General features: G+C 47.7%; 1 pseudogene; it reads right to left on the bottom strand.

The window, feature by feature from the left end:
* Positions 1–336: 336 nt before the first annotated feature.
* Positions 337–454, bottom strand: LOC126109953 (5S ribosomal RNA; annotated as a pseudogene).
* Positions 455–1,354: the final 900 nt, after the last annotated feature.

Here is a 1,354-nt window from a genome sequence, read left to right as displayed (position 1 = left end):
TGGTATATCGCCAGACTCATATATTCCACACACCAACGTGAATAGTCGTTTTGTTCCCACTTCCCCCAATGATTCATAAGTCTTCATAAGACTTAGGATACTTTCGTTCCATCGGACCCTGATTGTAGTCTTTATAAGCACTCCGTCTTCAGGCCACAAATGGCCCATCAGGAAAATCCGACCACCGTGTCATCCTTAGCTGAGGATGCAGATAGAAGGGGCGTGTGGTCAGCACACCGCTCTCCCAGTCATGATGGTTTCCTTTGACCAGAGCCGCTACTATTCGGTCGAGTAGCTCCTCAATTGGCATCATGAGGCTGAGCGGACCCAGAAAAATGGCAACAGCGCTTGGCGGCCCGGATGGTCACCCATCCAAGTGCCGGTCACGCCCGACAGTGCTTAACTTCGGTGATCTGACGGGAAACGGTGTATCCACTGCGGCAAGGCCGTTGCCCATAGTCTTTATGGTATGTTGTTATTCAGGTGGCACTGTATTGCATGTCACTGAACCAATGGACACGACTTCCTTGACCAGAACATCTGGTTCGTTTCCCCTCAGTCCCATGTGTGCCTTCACACAAAATATCCTGCCGGATAAAAATGGGGCACTCTCAAGGATTGTGTTCATTAGCACCAGGTTATATTATGTGAATAGTCAGGGTTTGTAGTGTTCGTGATTCATTTGTCACGGTCATCGGCGAACATGAGGCTTGTCTGTGCACCTTCTGTTTGACTCTGCAGGCAGTAATTGTGCTCAGTGGAGAGTGATGGCACCATTCATTATGGGGTACTACTTTTCCCCGCATACGGGTACGTACTATGTCGAACAGCTTCAGTTATTTGTACGGAGTCGCACAGTGGGTCTGCGAGAAGCTGTACGGACATGTCGACGCAGCACTGCCGATGTTGGGCAGAATGTGTCAGTGGTTTATTCTAGAAATAAACCCAAAAAATTTTGGTCGTACGTAAAATCTATGAACGCCACAAATAATTCAATAAAATGGTCAAAGGGCTCTGAGCACTATGGAACTCAACATCTATGGTCATCAGTCCCCTAGAACTTAGAACTACTTAAACCTAACTAACCTAAGGACATCACACAACACCCAGCCATCACGAGGCAGAGAAAATCCTTGACCCCGCCGGGAATCGAACCCGGGAACCTGGGCTTGGGAAGCGAGAACGCTACCGCACGACCACGAGATGCGGGCAATAATTCAATACCTTCTCTTGCTGACAGTATGGGTAACGTAACTGATGATAAACAGAAGGCTGAAATTCTAAACATAGCATTCAAAAACTCGTTTACGGTAGAAGACTGCAGTAACATTCCCCCTTTCAGCTATCGAACAAA

Source organism: Schistocerca cancellata, chromosome 12 (genome assembly GCF_023864275.1).
Source record: "Schistocerca cancellata isolate TAMUIC-IGC-003103 chromosome 12, iqSchCanc2.1, whole genome shotgun sequence".
NCBI lineage: Eukaryota > Metazoa > Arthropoda > Insecta > Orthoptera > Acrididae > Schistocerca > Schistocerca cancellata.
The sequence above is the reverse complement of the archived record's forward strand: the minus strand, read 5'-3'. Positions and strand labels throughout refer to the sequence as shown.